We start from the raw sequence: 19,377 nt of genomic DNA on the forward strand, positions 1-19,377 counted from the left end.
TGTTCTCTATGTCTATGATTCTGTTTCTGTTTCATAGATAGGTTCATTTGTGTCATATTTTAGATTATGCATAGAAGTGATATCATATGGTATCTGTCTTTCTCCTTCTGGCTTACTTCACTTAGTATGATAATCTTTAGTTGCATAAAGCTTCACTTTTCTTATTAGGGTTTTTGAGACGATTATGGTGCATGTAAAGTATTTATCATAGTACCTGGTGTGAAGTAAGTACTCAGAACATGAGAGCTATTGACAAGCTCTGACTTCGGGCCCTCTGCTGGTTTTTACCCTCGTGGATCTTGTTGGTACCTCCTTCTCCAGATTCTTGGAACAGCCAGTCTCCTTGCCAGACTCATGGCTGTGCCTGCAGGGCCAACCCAGTGGGTACAAGTGGGAGCCAGGCTGTGGAAGTGTGTACAGCTCTGGGCTTTGCTGAGAAGGGGAAACTGTGACAGAGGCCTGCCTAGAGCCAGGGAAACAGGTCAGCTGCTATCCCCATTGTCTCAGGCCTTCTTTAATGGCGGGTGTCCTCGGAAAAACAGGAACAGGGCCTCTTTTAAGGTGTCCGGATGACAGCCGCATCAAATATGTGACCTTTTCCTAGGAAGCCTGGTTTCCATGGTGAGCGAGGCCACATGCTCTTTCTCAAGCCACAGTCTGTAACTTGGGGCCCTCTCTGGAATGTGATGGCAGTGGCCCCAGCAACTGGGTGGGGACATCTGCCCAGGGGCTTCCCCTCCAGTATCTCCAGGGTGTGCAAGGGCTAAGATAACCCCCAGGCCCTCCAATGTCCACACCAGCCCTCCAACCTGGAAGGATTTGCCCTGAGGCCCTGACATTGTTCCCCCACCCCCAGCCCCACCCCACAGACGCACACTTACTGGCTCATGGCCAACTGGCTGCCTGACTGGGCAGAAAGAAGGGAACTCTTTCTGTGATCCCCCATCTTAGGCAGAGGCCCTGACCTCCTCCACCTCGTCTTGGCAGCCTGGGCTGGGAGAAGGCCTGCCTCCCTGGCCTTGGCAGATCGTGTGTTTGGTTCCAGCCCCTGCAGCTGCCAGAACAGGAGCTGAATGCCCAGTGCATCTGCCAAAGCTTGCTGACTTCTTTCTTCTCTCTCAGAGCTATGCAAATGGAGGCCGCTGAGGAATGCGGTGGCAGCTAACCTCCCCACCACCCGCCTCCTTCCCCCTGTGGCCTGTGCTCCCTCAACTCCGAGGCTGGAGTCACATCAGAAAAATGCAGTGGAGGAAAGAAATCCCCCAATGTGTCATGACATTACATTTCCGCCTGGTGCTCAGAAACAAGAAAAGTGTGGCGGGTAGAGGAGGGGAGGGGCGGTTGGTAGAGGTAGTACGGTCATAGCTGGAGCCCTGTGACTGCCTCCCTAGGGCAGATCACCTGTTCCCTTGGGGCTCTGGTTCCTCATTAAGAAGTCAGGGCAAATCACCGCTGACAGATCGCAGAGGAACTCTGAGAATTAACTGCTATCATGAAAGAGCACTGATATTCCTAAGAGGCAGCCAAGAGATGTCATATTGAAACTTTAAGTTGACAGTTATTGAGCTTGTTCACTGATAGCGTGTGTTCATTTAACATTCATACAGTGATTCCTATTTTGTTCTAGACACTAAGAACACAAGAGTGAACAGGACCCACGCTCTGCCCTCTAAGAATCTGCACTATAACAGGAAAGATAGACAATTAAACAGGTCACACCAATCAAGTGTCAAGAGAGTTATGATGGGCAGTAGGAGGTGCCAGGCAGCTGAGCCCGCTCCAGGGGTCAGGGAGGCCACTTCCTTGAGGAAGTGAAATTCAAGCCAAGACCTAAAGGATGAGCAGATGCGCCCAAGGGAAGAGAGGGGTTCAGAGTATCCTAGGCAGAGGGAGCAGTTAGTGCAGGGAGGAAGGATGATGTGAATGAGGAACTGAAATGAGTCTGACGTGACAGGAGTGTAGATGGCTGGGTCGGGGTAGGCAGAAGGGGTGAAGAGGCAGAGGGAGGCTGGGTCAGATCATGCAGGGCGCTCAAGACAGTGCCAGTGACCTGGGACTGGATCCTCAGGGTGACGGGAAGCCAGCCTTGCATTTTTTTGTTTGTTTTTGTTTGTTTTCTTTTTTCTTTTTGGCTGCGTTGGGTCTTCATTGCTGCACGCAGGCTTTCTCTAGCTGTGTTGAGCCGGGGCTACTCGTCCTTGTGGCGCACGGGCTTAGTTGCTCCATGGTATGTGGGATCTTCCCAGACCAGGGATCCAACTCGTGTCCCCCGCGCTGGCCTCCCCCGTACCAGGGAGCTCCCCAGGATAGGGTTTTAAAGTAAGTGTGGCACCCCAATGTTCAGAGCAGCACTATTCACAATAGCTAAGATGTGGAAGCAACCTAAATGTCCATCAACAGATGAATGGATGAAGATTCACAGACATAGAAAACTTACGGTTACCAAAGGGGAAAGGGGGTGGGGGAGGGATAAATTAGAAGTTTGGGATTAACAGATATACACTACTATATATAAAATAGATGAACAACAAGGACCTATTGTATAGCACAGGGGACTATATTCAATATCTTGTAACTACCTATAATGGAAAAGAATCTGAAAATGGTTTTATATATATATAACTGAATCACTTTGCTGTATACCTGAAACATTGTAAATAAACTATACTTCAATTACAAAATAATTTTAAAAAAGTAAGTGTGGGTAGGGGTTGATGTGATCAGATCTGTTTTTGGGTAGGTGACTCAGGCTGTAGTATGGAGAGTGGACTAGAAGGGTGGCTACAGTAGAGTAGGGAGACTGGTTAGTGGTGGCTATTACAGTATTCAGGTAGTGGTATTTGATGATGGTAGCAGTGGAGAAGAAAAGAAGTATATGAATGCAAGAGATATTTATGAGGCATGTGGAGGATGAGAGAAAGGGAAAAGGAGTCAAGGATGACTTTGAGTTGTGGGCTTGTATGCCTGGATGGACAGTGGTGCCATCCACTGAGATGGGCCACACTGGAGAAGGAGAATCTGGTTGGGGGTAAAGATAGCAAGCCCAGTTTTGGTCACATTTGACATCTCACCTTGTCAATAGGGATGTCTGGTGCATAGTTGTAGAGCTGAGTTTGGAGCTCAGGAGAGGCTCTGGGCTGGAGAAGTATCATCATTTTAGAGAGAGTAAGGAGCTACATAGTTAAGGTAAGGCTAGCATATCTAATACGTAAACACCCCGCCCATCACAGTAGTTTATTTCTCACTCAGATTAAGTCTAAAATGGGTGCTCCTAATAAATGGGAGGCTCCTCTCCAAACAGTAGTTCAGGGACCTAGGTCCGTCCATCTTGGGTCTCTGCCATCTTTAATACATGGCTTCTGAGGTCACTGTGCTCAGAAATGCTAATTATGAGTGAAGTGCTACTTATGTGCCAAATACTCAGGATAAAAGCATGAAGGATCATGCATGGGAGTTTCTATCACTTCTGTCCTCATGCTGCTGACAAAATCTCATCATGTGGTCACATCTAACTATAAGAGAAGTGGGAAAATGTAGTCTAGGTGGGTGTCCATGAGAAAGAGGAAATGCATTTGGCAACCAGCTAGCCAGTGTCTGGCACAGGAAGGCACAGGAGTGGATAAGATCATTTGGCAAGTCTAGGGCTTGCACCCATTCATTTATCCCCATTTTTACATGCCTATATAGGCACAGGGTAGACAGAAGTGAAGGTATGCCACTTCTTTCCCTTCCCAGGAAGACCAACAGGAAAGGATAGGCTCCAACACATTTTGGTACCTCCTGTAAGTTGGACAGATCTTCAGGGTGAAATGTGTAGTTAGTCATCTTGGCTCTGACACTGGCCACCCTTGCCTCTTCCCTGAGGCTGGCTACCACTCACCCTCACTTCATGTTCCTTTACCTCAACAAGCAATTATTGAGTATTTGCTGTGTGTGGGTATAAAATGTCCAGTTCTGGATATGCAGCAATGAACAGGGCAGAGGTCCCTATATTAATTTATTTGTTTACTGCCTGCTTCTCTCACTAGAATGTAAGTGTCATTAGTAGGGTCCATAGCTTATCTTGCCTCCCATTACATCCTCAGCCTCCAGAACAACAGCTAGCACATAGTAGGAATTCTAGAAATGATTGTCAAATACATAGATAGTTAAATAAGGCCCTTTGGAAATTTACATCTGTAATGAGTGCTAGGAAAGGGGAAGAACAGGGTTCTATAGGGTGGCCTACAACACACTGACCTATTCTGCTTTAGGAGGTCAAGAGAGGTCTTCTTGGGGAAGAAATTTTTAAACTTAGAATAAGTGAGTGATAGGCAGATGGAAGAGTATATGCAAAAGCCTGGCATCAAAAGGATGCATAGAGGAACGAAGGAAGTTCAGTGTGGCTGGAGCCTAGATGGGAGGAGGGAGGGAGTGCTGCAAGATGAGACAGAAGGGGCAGGCAGGGACCAGACTGCATATGGCCTTGAGGGACCTCCTAAGTCTCTGTATTCTGTCCTGAGGATGCATCACGCAGCAGCTTCTTTGACATGCGACCATTATATTTCTTTTTTTTAAATAAATTTATTTATTTTATTTATTATTTATTGGCTGTGTTGGGTCTTCATTGCTGTACATGGGCTTTCTCTAGTTGCTGCGAGCGGGGGCTACTCTTCATTGTGGTGCTCAGGCTCCTCATTGTAGTGGCTTCTTTTGTTGTGGAGCACAGGCTCTAGGCACGTGGGCTTCAATAGTTGTGGCACACGGGCTCAATAGTTGTGGCGAATGGGCTTAGTTGTTCTGTGGCATGTGGAATCTTCCCAGAGCAGGGCTCAAACCCATGTTCCCTGCATTGGCAGGCAGATTCTTAACCACTGTTCCACCTAAGAAGTCCCTAATCACTATATTTCAAGTCATTGTCCAAAGAGGGCATTTTTTGTTTGTTTTACTTTATTAGTGATTTGCACCTCACTGTCTCAACAATATTTGAACTGGAGTTGGAATTAAAGTTCCTATCTGCCTCACCCTACTTCTTACAGAGAGAAAAGCAGAGAGAGCTTCTCTCCTTTTCAGCAAAACAGACACCTAGACCCTTCTTGTTGCTGAAGGGTGTGGGGAATCGAACAACTGCCCTGATGTGCTCAGTGCCTTTACATAAGACCCCTTTTAATTGTCACAACAATCCTGGAAGGTTGGCATGATTATCCCCATTTTATAATTTATTTATTTATTTATTTTTAGCACAGGTGCACGGGCTTAGTTGCTCCGCAGCAGGTGGGATCTTCCTGGAGCAGGGATCGAACCCGTGTCCCCTACATTGGCAGGCGGATTCCCAACCACTGTGCCACCTAGGAAGCCCTATCCCCATTTTATAGATGAAGAAACTGAGTCCTAAAGGAAATGAGAATTTGCAGGAAGGCTCAAGTAAAGTGCATCTCTCTAAACTAGAGATGTTGAAGCAAACACTAGTCTTTACCAGGAAAATAACTACTCTGAACTGCTCTGACAGGCTGAGAACAGAATTGCAAAGGAGCTAATCATCCGATGAGTCAGGTTAGACAAGCAGCAGTCAGAAAGTGTTTGTTAATGTCTGGGAGGCTTAGCACGGCATTCTGGAAGAGTTAAACATGGTCCCAGTGCTCAAGGAGCTCACTGACTACTGGGAGAGACAGACACGAGGCAACTACAGTTTCAGCACTGTGTGAGAAGCTGCTCTCCAGGAGGTGTAAATGGAGGGTTGGGAGAGCACAGAAGCATCAAGTTTACTATGTGCTCAGAGCTGAGTGGGGGCAAAGGAAGATGCACAAAAGTTGGCAGTTCAATAAAAAGGAATGAAATTGGGACATTTGTAGCGACAAGGATGGACCTAGAGACTGTCATACAGAGTGAAACAAATATCATATATTAACACATATATACGGAATATAGAAAAATTGTTTAGATCAACAGGTTTGCAAGGCAGAAATAGAGACACAGATGTAGAGAACAAACATATGGACACCAAGGGGGGAAAGCGGGGCAGCAGGTGGGGCAGTCGGGGTGGGATGAATTGGGAGATTGGGATTGTCATATATACATTACTAATAAGAAAAAATGTACCAAATTGTACACTTTAAATATACAGTTTATTGTATGTCAATTATATCGCACTAAAAGTTCTTAAAAAAAAATCTAGCAGTTCAGATATTGACCCAATTTCTCTGTTCTTTTAACATCCTTTCATTTACCCCACAAACACCACTGAAGTACCCATTATGTGCCAAATACTAAGGATAAGGCAATGAAAAGTAGACACAATACCCACTCTCAGTCAGGCAGAGGAGATAGCCATTTAACAAATAATTACAATAAACTTATGAGTGTAACTTTAGTTGTAGGTGATGGGCAGAATGCAGGTAAAAGTGTTTTAGAGGAGAACCAGCACATGGAAAGCCCAGAGGAAAGAAAAAGCTTGATGTATTCTAGGAATAGAAGAGAAACTAGTGTGATGAAACCACTTAAAATAAAGGGAAAGATCTCTTTATAACCCCAATTCTCAGTCAGTTCTGTGAAATGCATCCAGCACCTATGCAAGACTCCAAGGGTCATGAGGTTTGGGACGGTGTTTATTTTGTTCACTGCTAGAGCAGCACTTAGCAGCCTGTAGGCACTTAAGTATGTGTTTCATTTATACATGGACAAAGCCCATGTATGATTAGTTTTTTGTTCAGAAACTATAAAAATGCCAAGTGGTTAGTTTGCACTAATGCTCTACTGCCCTGAGGACTGGGGATTCACAGAATCTGACAGTCAGTAACTGGAGGGTACAGTCAGGGAAACAAAGTCTGGGCTAAAAGCTGATTGGTCCAGGTGTAAGCTGTGATCACAATGCAGTAAAACAGAAACAGCTGCTTTCTTAATTCTACTGTTCCCTCTATGGCTTCTTGGGTTTCAACTTCTTCCCCTTTCCAGGAATTCTCATTTTGTCTTTGTCATAAACACCCGAAGCGTTTACATCAGAATGGCTTTAAAGTGCCAAGTTCTGAGGTAATTTTTCTTTCTCCCTTCCAGAAAAGCATTTCCATTAATATTTTCATCTAGAGCTGCAGCTTCTAAGCTTGATGAGTTTCTAAAAGATGCAAATTCTCTGGGTTCCAGCACAGATCCACTGAATCCACCTCTCCAGGAGGAGGGGCCCAGTTATCAGTGCTTTCAAACGTTCCCTGGGGAATTCCCTGGTGGTCCAGTGGTTAAGACTCCGCACTAAGGGGGCCTGGGATTTTTTTGTGTTTTGTTTTGTTTTGTTGTTTTGAGTTTTAATTTGGGAATCATTTTATTTTATTTTTTAAATACATTTATTTATTTATTTACTTATTTATTGGCTGCATCAGGTCTTTGTTGTTGCAGCTTTCCTTAGTTGCGGCAAGTGAGGGTTACTCTTCGGTGTGGTGCAGGGGCTTCTTATTGTGGTGGCTTTTTTGTTGCAGAGCACAGGCTCTACGCACGAGGGTTTCAGTAGTTGTGGCTCAAGGGCTCTAGAGTGCAGGCTCAGTAGTTGTGATGCACGGGCTTGGTTGCTCCAAGGCACGTAGGATCTTCCCAGCCCATGGATAAAACTGTGTCCTCTGCACTGGCAGGCGGATTCTTAACAGCTGCACCACCAGGGAAGTCCAAGGGCCCAGGCTTGATCCCTGGTGGGGATAACTAGATCCCGCAAGCCGTGCAGCATGGCTGTGTTTATGGAGTACCCAGAATTCCCAATGCATAATCCAAATCTGAAAGAACACCGGGTTCCTCTTGCTTCTAGGGAGCAGAGGCCTAGAGCTTTTTCTATCACAACGTCTCTTTGTGCCCTGGGATTGAGGCCCTTTTCCAAGATCTGTATACCTTTAAGTGCAGTCGAGGGTGCATAGGTCCAAAAAGGAGTCCCATATTCCCAAGACAAATGGAGCCTTTTGATGCTAAATTCTTCTGTTTGAGACTCAGTGTAGTCTTGCCAGGATCCATCCAAGAGAGTCCACAGGGTGGAATGGAAGGAACTCTGGAAGGGAATCCAAGACTCCTGGGCTTTAGTCTTAGCTTGGATACCAATTTGCTATGTTCTTGGTAAGCCACTTCTCCTTTGTGAGCCTCATTTTCTTTATTTCTATATTATATTTTTCTATATATTTCTGTATATTTTCCATATTTTCAACTATAAAGTGAGGGGGTAAACTAGAAGAATTCAAATATCCTTTCCAGCTCTCTGAGTCTAGGATTCTTCTGGAAATTTTATACTAAACTTCAGATGGCAGAACACAATGGAAATAAGTATGTGACAAATGGATGGACTAATTAGGATCTATTGCAAAGTTTGCCGTATGTACGTTACTAATTAGAAAAAAAATCAAATTGTACACTTTAAATATATGTAGTTTATTGTATGTCAATTGTATCCCAATAAAAATTCTCAAAGAAAAAAAAAAAAGGTTTGCCCCCGATTCTATATGGACTTTCTGTCCTCAGATATTGATGTTTCGGGATAAGTATTCCTGCTAGTGACTTCTTATGTATTCTACTAATCCCTATGGTTAGAAAGACAAAGACCTATGAGGTCATGGAGGCTACTCACCCACAGCTAGCTGCCCTTTGTCATCTTCCCAAGCCCAAGCTGACCTTAGCATTTGACCTTAGCTGAGGGGGCAAAAGGAAGTGGTAACTTCCACATCCCTATCAACAGTGGTTGCTACAATTTGTCTTTAATGAAAGGAAGAGACAGTACTTAGTGTCTCTAAGCTAGAAAAGCCAAACAAGACTAAGTCTTAGATTTAGTCCCCTTGCATGGGACCCTCCACATCCAATGTTCCAAGGACTCCATTGCAAAACAAGACTGTTTCCTTGAAGTTCCTTACCTCCACTATCTCAGGAAGAATAAAGGTTCACTATCATGAAGTTCATGTACTTACTGAAATGGAATTGACCTATTTATTAGGAGAGAGGATTGAAAAAGTTGAAGTTTTGGCAACTAAAGTGTAGTGGATACCTTTTTTTTTTTCTCCTATTTGTGATATCCGTTACCTCTTCCTTTGATAGTTATACTTCACTCTTTGATAAAGAAGACACTTTTCCCTCACTCTCAGTCCATACGCTTTTTGAGTGGGGCTGGTACCCCAAACCTTCCAGGAATGGCTGTATGACCTGCACCTGGCCAATCAGAGCATTCCATGCCTCTGGCTACTGTGATTGTTTCAAAGGTGGGCGTGTGATCCAACCTAGGCCAGGAAAATCCAATTCTGGGACTCTTTCTGGAACCATAAAGGAAAGAGGCCTTGTCTCTTTCCACTTGGAGGCTAAACTGGTCAAATGTAAGCCTGGAGTTGCTTGTGGCTACACGTAGGAGTTAGTAACAGGTGGATGATGTGTGACTTCCTGTTTCAACTAAGTTTCCTGCTTACTGGGTGCTACACTCACTCATGTGCTTCTAATTTGTAAAAAGAAAAATATTAAATTTCTAAGCTTCTTGCAATTTAAAAATCTTTATTTAAAAAATTTGGAGCTGCTAAATGTGGGTGCTCTTGGGAAAAGCTTTAGTTACCACATCCTAGGTACAGCTCTGAGGGTAGAAAAACATTCTTCTGTGTTGATGCTTTTTGGTACCTATTTAAAAACTGCATGTGGAGTTTTGTCCAGATCTCAACCCAACCCCCCTGTATTTTTCTTCCTGTTTTAAAGGGCAATGAATTTTTCCATTTGGGGTGAGCTGAGGGAATAGAGACATGGATTGTCTACTAGGCTTTTGATTTCCCTGATTTTATTGCTTCCTGATTCTTGAGTCTCCTATTCTTGACTCTCACCTCTGGCAGGCCCCACACTCTCACCTCTGGCAGGCACCACACCCTCACTTTCTCTGGTGAGCAATGGGATAAATATCCCAGTCTTTATTATGCCCAGCTTCATCTCTTAGGCAAGATTAAATCATCAGATTGATTGAAAATACTCATTTTCTTTGGACTTTTTATAAATAGATTGAATCAGATGTGGCAAAGTGCCTGGGAAAATCCACTGACAGTTCCTCCTTAGGACAACTCACTTCCTCTCCTCGTAGTTCACAGTGACTATTTCATTTGGTAGGCACAGCTAAGGCTCCCCTTTCCCTCCTAGGAATGTCCCAGCCCCAAACCTTACTTAGCTAGAAGAGCTACTTCAGTTTCTTGGCAAATATGTCACTGAGAAGGATCACTCCCTATCCCTAAAGCCTTCACAGTACAAAAGCCCTGCCCCATCCCACCCTACTCCTGGGCAGATCATTGTACATAATTCATTTTCAAAGGAAACAGGTGCAAATTCCCCATTCCTGAGGATATCAGGAAGAAGGCCACTTGGGAGAGAGTCCTAAAAACCTTCAATTCTATTTGATTCAATTTAATGCTCTCAACAGACCACAGAGTCTCCAGAGTCACAGAACTACTTTTTCTCACCATCCTTGGGTTAGGTGACTGAGAGCTTGAAGTGAAGGATCTGCAGACAGCCAAGAAAGGATGATAGACCAAGGGGATGTGTGGTACAGAAGTGAAGTAAACCAGAAGGCAGTAGATTTATAACAGCTGTAATTTTGAAATGGTCATGGCAAATACAGTGTTCCAGGTACCAATCTAAATTGTTAGTACTCAGTACAGTTGTCCCTCAGTATCCACCAGAGATTGGTTCCTCCACTCCTGTGGATATAAAAATTTCGGGATGTTCAAGTCCCTTACAGTCAGCCCTTACCTCGAATTTTGCATCCAAGGATACAGAGGGCCAACTCTGTATATTCGCTCATTTAATCCTCACACTGACCTTGTGGGGTAGTTACTACATTGCATCATCCCCATTTTTCATGTGGGGAAATAGAACTACAGAGAGGTAAAATCACTTGCTCAAGGTCCTATACATGACACATGATTGGGCTAGGATTTGAATCCAGGCAATCTGGGTCCAGAATTTTTCTTTTAACCATTACACCGCCTCTCCATAAGGCTCTATAGGTTGGCTGACCAGCTGTCCTGTCCTGCCCAGAACTGAGGGGTTTCCCAGATCACAGGGCTTTCAGTGCAAAAACTGGTTTAGTCTTGGGCAAACCATGATGGTTGATCACCCGTATATAGAAATGTTATCAAAGAGGATGTTTCTGTAGTCAATTAAGTGATGCAAATACAGCAAGGTTAAGAGAGAACTGGGTCAAGACAGGAAAGGAATTTTGAAAAGCAGATGATGCTGGGGCTCTTCTCCCTTCCACTGCCTTAGTTTTTGCCCCTTGCTGTCTGGATGACTGCTCCAGTTCTGATCTGGTTCCTCATCTTCTGCCTTCTGGGAATCACTCCACCTAAAGCAGCCATGGCAATTTTCTGGAGTGTAAATGTGACCAGTCACTCCCTTGCTTAAAACACTCCATTGCATCCAATGATCATTGTACTCAATGAGCTTGACTTGGGAGGCCCTCCACCATTGGCCCTCATCTATCTGTCCCTTTATCTCAGTGGTTGACATGCTTCTGTGCTTCAGCCATAACAAACAATTTGTATTTCCCCAAAGACACTAGGCTCTTGCCTTGGTGTCTTAGTCTCTTCTAGGAATATTGTCTCTCCTTTCTTTGCCACAAACTCTTATTTTTCCCACAAGACTCCTGAATTAGAAGCCCGTCCTCTGTGTTCTTCCAACTCCTGGGGTCACTTCCTCTAAAGCAGAATTTTCATATTCTTTTATAACTCTCTGTTTATCTGTGACCCCCTCGGTACTGTGAACTGCTCTTTTATTTATCTGTAGGTTTGCAATACTTGACACATAATAATAGCTAATATAGGTTAGGTGTAACTGTGTATCAGGAACTTTGCATACATTATCTCATTTAATCCTGATAACAACCTATGAGCTGGGTACTATTATTATCTCTGTTTTACAGTTGAAGAGACAGAAGCCCTGAGAGGTTAATTTTCCTTAGATCTAACAGCTAGGAAACAGTAGAAACAGGATTTGAAACTAGGAGGTCAGATTCCAAAGTCTATACTCTTAACCACTCTGCTAAACTTTCTCTCAAATAGAATGAACCCTTCAGAGTTTATCCGTCTTACAGAGTTAAGATCAAATAACTTGATGAACAAGAAATGGCTTTATAAGCTAAGTTCTAATATCAGAAACAGCTAATTTCCCCCCAGTATCTCTCTTTTATTTCCCTTTCATAATAATATAATTCCTGGTATTTAGCTAGTCACATAGTTGCCCACAATAATAACTACATTTCCCAGTTTTTCTTGTCGCCAGGAATGGCCATGTGATTTTGTCTGGGCCAATGTGATGTGAACAGGGCCATATTTACAACTTCTGGGATATGTCTTTAAAGGGACAGAGTGAGCCTGCCTCCCCCATCCTTTTCCCCCTCCTTCTAGCTAGGCTATAGACATGTGTGATGAGTCATCTTGGATCACGTGGATAAGATAGAAGGAGCCTGGGAACTCTGGTATTGTAGAACTCACATAATTACCCTGCATTGCTTATGCCTGGATGATTGTGATGGAGAGAAATAAGCTTCTATCTTGTTTCAGCCGTTGCTGTCTTGGATCTCTGTTACAGCAGCTGAACCTAACTAATATAGTCTATTCACAGGGGGAAAGATTATTCTTATTATTCCTATAGAGTGGCTTTGAGACTGCATGTAGGCTATTTCATGAGAATTAACTTTCTTTTCTCAGTAAAAGACATTATCATTCAGCTAGTTTCCTCAGGTTAAAAAACTTGGAGTCTTTATTTTTCTTTTAAAACAACTTTATTGAGGTATAATTGACATACAATAAATTGAATATATTTAAGTGTACACTTTGATAAGTTTCCACCTAGAAAACCATCTTCATAATCAAGATAATAAACATATCCATCACCACAAAAGTTATCTAATGCTCTTTTGTAATCCCTTCCTTCTGCCTCCTCCTTAGTTTCTACCACCCCCAATCTATCTGGCAACCACCGATCTTCTTGCTGTCATTTTAGATTTGTTTACATATTCTAGAACTTTAGACATGGAATCATACAGCATGTTACTCTTTCTTGTCTGGTTTCTTTCACTCAGCATATTTATTTGGAGATTACAAATCATCTTTGATTCCTCTCTTTATTTCGTTGCCGTCCCCCTGCCCGCAATGCATTCCTTAGTTAAGTTCAGTAACCTCTACCTGAATCCATCTACTTTTGTCTGTCTCCATCGCCATCATCCTTGTCCAGACCATCAGCATCTGTCTCATGTACTACTGCAGTAGCCTCCCAACTGGTCTCTTTGCTTCCACACTTGCTCCTTCCAATCCATTCTCCACCTAGAACCAACAATGCTTTCCTTAAAATAGAATAATATCTTGTGTTCCCTTATTTAAAAAAAAGAATAGAATCATATCAATCTCTTCACATCATATCAGTCCCCTGCTTGAAATTATTCAATGGCTTCCAATAACATTCTGATCCCTGACTGTAGCTTACAAGGTCTTTCATGGTCTGGTCTCCTGTCCAACTCTCTGATGTCACCACCTTTACCATTCTCCCCATCCAGCCACACTGGTGTCTTCCTTTTGTTCTTCAAATATGCCAAGACTGCTCCCATCCTAAATCCTTTGCTCTTGCTATTCCTTCTGTCTGGAATGTTCTTTCCCCAGCTCTTTGCATAGCTGTCTAATTCTCATTTTTCAGGTCTCATCTCAAGTGTTATGGCTTTCCACAGAGCTTCCCACGCCTAATTGCCCTCCACCCAGTAAATCTGTAACCACATTGCTGTTTTCTTCTTAATAACACTTATTAATATATGAAATTATTTGTTTGCATGTTTATTGTTTGTCTTTTCTCACTGGAATGTGTGCTCCATGAGGTCAGGGAATTTGTCTCTTGTTATTGTTATATCCCAAGGCCTAGATTAGTGCCTAACAGATGTTTAATAAATATTTGTTGAATGAATAAGTAAGTGCATTGTGCATGGGTTAGCAGAGCCAAAGGGTAATAGGGGATCAGCTTTTAAGTTCCACAATTGTGGACTGTTTGAACCTCAGAAGGAGTATATCCCTGTGCTAGTAAAGCTTTCAGTGTGAAGTCTGTTTTTGTTTTTTTTTATTTTTTTCTCTTTAAATGAAAATAATAGAAGCAAACACAGCATGGTTACACTCTAGGCAAGTGTCCAAGGACTGCAAACTTTTCAGGGCTTTTATAGACCACTCTCTTCCTGCCATTTTAGAAGCTCTAGAGACAGAAAGGAAATAACACTTATTTTAAAGGCCCAAATAAAGGGAGATATAGAAACATATTACAGTGGCTGCCAGTCCATAAATGTATATCACATTCTGCCAACTTTATGCTCAGGGCAAAGTTTATTTTTCCTTAAGTTTGCTTCACTCATGTGGTATCAAGAATTAGCATAGACTCCCTCTTGCAAGAGCACCGGAATTGCAACTAAATGCTGAACAATTATCGACAGAAAGACACTGGAACTCACCAGAAAAGACACCCCACATCCAGAGACAAAGGAGAAGCTGCAATGAGATGGTAGGAGGGGCACAATCGTGTTAAAATCAAATCCCATAAATGCTAGGTGGGTGATTCACAAACTGGAGAACAGTTATACTGCAGAAGTCCACTCACTAAAGTGAGGGTTCTGAACCCCATGTTAGGCTTCCCAACCTGGGAGTCCAGCAACGCAAGGAGGAATCCCCAGAGAATCAGACTTTGAAAGCCAGCGGGATTTGATTGCAGGACCTCCACAGGACTGGGGGAAACAGAGACTCCACTCTTGGAGGGCACACAAAAAAGTGTGCTCACTAGGACCCAGGAGGAAGGAGCAGTGACGCCATAGGAGACTGAACCAGACCTACCTGCTGGTGTTGGAGGGTTGCCTGCAGAGGTGGGGGGCAGCTGTGGCTCATCAAGGAGACAGGGACAATGGCAGCAGGGGCTCTGGGAAGTTCTCATGGGCGTGAACCCTCCCAGAATCCACCATTAGCCCCACCAAAGAGCCTGTAAGCTCCAATGCTAAGTAGCCTCAGGCCAAACAACCAACAAGGTGTGAACACAGCCCCACCCATTAGCAGACACAAAGATTAAAGTTTTACTGAGCACTGCCCACCCAGGCCTACCCACCATCAGTCCCTCCCATCAGGAAGCACGCACGAGCCTCCTAGATAGCTTCCTCCACAAGAGGGCAGACAGCAGTATCAAGCAGTATCAGCAGTATTTTGTCTTGTGGAAATGAAAACCACAGCCACAGAAAGATAGAGAAAATGAAAAAGCAGAGGACTTTGTACCAACCAGATGAAGGGACAGGATAAAGCCCCAGAAAAACAACTAAATGAAGAGGAGATAGGCACCCTTCCAGAAAAAGAATTCAGAATAATAATGGTGAAGATGATCCAGGACTTTGAAAAAAGACTGGATGCAAAGATCAAAAAGTTTACCAAAGACCTAGAAGAATTAAAGAACAAACAAACAGAGATATGCAACACAATAACTGAAATGAAAAATACACTAGAAGGAACCCATAGCAGATTAACTGAGGCAGAAGGGCGAATAAGTGACCTAGAAGATAGAATGGTGAAAATCACAGATGTGAAAAAGAATAAGGAAAAAAGAATGAAAAGAACTGAAGACAGCCTAAGAGACCTCTGGGACAATGTTAAACGCACCAACATTTGCATTATAGGGGTCCCAGAAGGAGAAAAGAGAGAGAAAGGACCCAAGAAAATATTGGAAGAGATTATAGTTGAAAACTTCCCTAACATGGGAAAGGAAATAGCTACTCAAGTCCAGGAAGTGCAGAGAATCCCAGGCAGGATAAACCTAAGGAGAAACATGCCAAGACATATAGTAGTCAAACTGACAAAAATTAAAGACAGAAAAATGTTATTAAAAGCAACAAGGGAAAAATGACAAATAACATACAAGGGAACTCCCATAAGGTTAACAGCTGATTTCTCAGCAGAAACTCTGCAAGCCAGAAGGGAGTGACACGATATACTTAAAGTGATGAAAGGGAAGAATCTACAACCAAGAATACTCTACCCAGCAAGGATCTCATTCAGATTCGACGAAGAAATCAAAAGCTTTACAGACAAGCAACAGCTAAGAGAATTCAGCACCACCAAACCAGCCCTACAACAAATGCTAAAGGAACTTCTCTAAGCAGGAAACATAAGAGAAGAAAAGGACCTACAAAAACGAAAACAAAACAATTAAGAAAATGGTAATAGGAACATACATATCGATAATCACCTTGAATGTAAATGGACTAAATGCACCAACCAAAAGACACAGACTGGCTGAATGGATACAAAAACAAGACCCATATATATGCTGTCTACAAGAGACCCACTTCAGACCCAGGAACACATACAGACGGAAAGTGAAGGGATGGAAAAATATATTCCATGCAAATGAAAATCTAAAGAAAGCTGGAGTAGCAATACTCATATCAGATAAAATAGACTTTAAAATAAAAAATGTTACAAGAGACAAGAAAGGACATTACATAAATATCAAGGGATCCATCCAAGAAGAGGAGATAACAATTATAAATATATATGCACCCAATATAGGAGCACCTCAATACATAAGGCAAATGCTAATGAAAGAGGAAATGCAAGGCAGAAATAGAGACACAGATGTAGAGAACAAACACATGGACACCAAGTGGGGAAAGCGGGGAGGGTTGGGGGGGATGAATCAGGAGATTAGGATACTAAATTGTACACTCTAAATATATGCTGTTTATTGTCTGTTAACCGTATCTCAATAAAAGTTCTTTAAAAAAAAAAGAATTAGCATAAAAATTGGTCTGGAACCCATGACTCTGATATGTGATTCTCACAAGTGAATGTGGAGGAATTCCCTGGTGGTCCAGTGGTTAGGACTTGGAGCTTTCACTGCCGAGGACCCGGGTTCAATCCCTGGTTGTGAAACCATGTGCCGACTCAAACCCAGCATAAACCCAGATTGGGATTTGAACCCACTTGGCTGGGACTCAAACTTGGCCAAAACCCTGGTTGGGACTTGAACCCATGTGCCCAGGAGTCGAACCCAGCCAAAGCTCATGGTCTTGCAACTGAGATCACACACCTGATTTCAGGACTTAATGAAGCTCAGATTCTTGATGTCTCATTGCAGAAAGAATTCAGTGAGAGACAAAGTGATAGGTAAGAAGTGGATTTATTTAGAGAGAAACACACTCCACAGAGTGTGGGCCATCTCAGAAGATGAGAAAGACACCGGGGTATGGGGTTGTCAGTTTTTATAGGGGTGGGTAATTTCATAGGCTAATGAGTGGGAGGAATATTCCAGCTATTTTGGGGAAAGGGGGGGATTTTCAGGAGTTGGGCCACACCCACTTTTGGATCTTTGTGGTCTGGCCTTGGAACTGTCATGGCACCTGTGGGGTGTGTCATTTAGCTTGCTGATGTGTTACAATGAGGTATACTGAGGCTCAAGATCTGGTGGAAGTCGACTTGTCTGCCATCTTGGTCCCATTTAGTTCTAATCAGTTTATGTCATGTCCTCGGGCTATGTCATTTTTTCAAGGGTTGTGCCCTGCCCTCACCCTCCTGTTTCAGTTGGGGAACTAAAATCCCACAAGCTGTGCAGCCAGACCAAAAAAAAAAGAAAGAAAAAAAAAAGTGAATGTGAGATGTTTCCATAGTCTAGGACATGCTGGACATAAGATAGCTTCTTAATAAAAAACTTATGAGTCAAATGAGAAAATCAACTCTCATAAGAAAGACCAGCAGACACCCCCAGTGGAAGAATTCACACCCAAAAAACTTCAGGTGGTAAAACACTGTAAAGAAATTTAAAAATAATTATGTTCATTATGTTCTAATTATTTTCACTATTAGGCAAGAATATATCACTGCATATCATTATGAAAAAGAAAAGAACATGCAGATTTGAAAAAAGAACAAATACATTTTTTCATTTTTTAAGGTAAAATATATATAAACTTTTACTCTTGTAATCATTTTTAAGTGTACAGTTCAGTGGTATTAAATATATTCATAGTGTGTGTTACCATTACCACTTTCTGTCTCCAGAACACTTTGCATCTCCTAAAACTAAAATTCTATACCTATTAATAAAAATTCCCCTTTCTGTCCCCTCCCCTGGCCCCTGGCAACACCATTCTACTTTCTGTCTTCACGATTTTAACAACTCTAAGTCCCTCATATAAATGGAATCATATAGTATTTGTCTTATTGTGACTGGTTTATTTTACTTAGCATAATGTCCTCAAGGTTCATCCATGTTGTAGCATGTGTTAGAATTTCATTCCTTTTAAAGGCTGAATGCTATTCCATTTTATGTACATACCACATTTTGCTTATCCATTCATTCACGGATGGACACTTGGATTGCTAATAAGTCTAATAAGAAAAAAAATGTTTTTAAGATAGAAAGTGTCATGTGCCTTGAAAAAGGAACAGATGTCTTGAGAGTCCAAGGAGAGATTATTTATGATCTGTGTGATGGACAATGTAAAAAATAAAAAAATACATAAAGGAGGAGGTGGCCCGTTTGCTGGACCTTGAAAGACAAACACAACAATGCTAACTACATGAACTTAACTAAAGCTATTTATTGTATACCTACTGTGTGCATTGTGCTATGCTTGGAGCTTTTCATCCTGATCTTACTTATTCCTCAGAATAACCCTGTTAGGTCAATATTGTTATTCTCATATTAAATGAAGAGACAAACTCTATTGCTATACAACTAGTAAATGGAACCAGACATACCTAGGCTCAAGGTAGAACAAACCTTGAATGCAGATCTGTCTAGTTCCAAATTCCCTGCCCTTTCCCCTCCCTTGCAGGTTTTTAGAGTAGGTAACATCCATTTCTTTCACTTTCAATTGTCCAACTACTAGTCATCCTTCTGGTTCAAATGCCAGGTATTTTACAGCAAATTCTCGAAATGTGGTCTGTACACCACTTGCACCAGGTCATAAGGGGAGTGTGCAAAAGTTCAAATTTCTGGGCCCCATTTCAAAGATTCTAAGTAAGTTTGGGATGAGGATCAGAGAATGTTTGTTTGTTTTTTTTAAAACAAACTAATTTGGCCTCTCGTGAGAACCACTGTCGAGAAAGTCTTCCAGGAGCGTTCAGTACAAATAAGTTCTTTGGGAGAACACTTCAACTAAGCCTTCTGGTCTCCACACGGCCATGCCTAAAACTCAGGCTGATTCTTTCTCACCGCTGATAACACAGGGGCTCACTGAAGGCATGAATGAGGCAAGAATGACTTAGGTTTTTACCTGACCTACATACATGTCAATTTAGCAGCACAAAGTAAGCTACTTGTTAAAATGCTTAAAACCATACACGAAATCTGCGCGTTGTGCTGTGTTTGGAAGCATGTGGATAAACAGGGCAGGCCTATAGGTCACCAGAAGAT

This window comes from Hippopotamus amphibius, chromosome 1 (assembly GCF_030028045.1).
Source record: "Hippopotamus amphibius kiboko isolate mHipAmp2 chromosome 1, mHipAmp2.hap2, whole genome shotgun sequence".
NCBI lineage: Eukaryota > Metazoa > Chordata > Mammalia > Artiodactyla > Hippopotamidae > Hippopotamus > Hippopotamus amphibius.